The following is a 529-nucleotide window of genomic DNA, read 5'->3' as shown; positions in this document are numbered from 1 at the left end:
CCTGCAGTGCCCGGTCCCCCACCGCAGCAGGCACGAGGTGCCCTCTAGTGGCGCCCGGCCTCTCTAACCAAGGATTCAGGCGGGGTAATCCTGGGCAGGCAGGGGTGCGGGGAGGGCACAGTCTCCAGGTTGGTGGGTGTGACGGTCACTTCAAGAAAATATACTTTAAGGGGCAGGGCGGGGAGCAGGGGCTGCAGGTCCCTGTGAAGGAAGCAAGGCCTGGTGAGCTGAACAGGAGGCCCTTGGCAAGAACCTGCTGCTGCCCCCGAGCCCAGTGCCGCCCCCTGGCTGCTGACGGCGGGACTGCGGGCCGGGCGGGGATGTCGGGATGCCACCTCCAGACTTAGTGGGGACAGGATGACAGCGCTTCAGGAGCCACTCCAGCCCGGCCAGTGTAACTCAGTGGCTCCATCCCCCAGTGTGGGGCGGGCAGGAGGCAGCCGATCCATGATCCATGCTTCTCTCTCATCACTGATGTGCCTATCTCTCTCCTTCCCTCCCTTCCTCTCTGAATTCAATAAAGTGTGTG

The sequence above is a fragment of the Myotis davidii genome, unplaced genomic scaffold (genome assembly GCF_000327345.1).
Source record: "Myotis davidii unplaced genomic scaffold, ASM32734v1 scaffold181, whole genome shotgun sequence".
In the NCBI taxonomy this organism is placed as follows: Eukaryota; Metazoa; Chordata; class Mammalia; order Chiroptera; family Vespertilionidae; genus Myotis; species Myotis davidii.
This window is presented reverse-complemented; position numbering follows the sequence as displayed.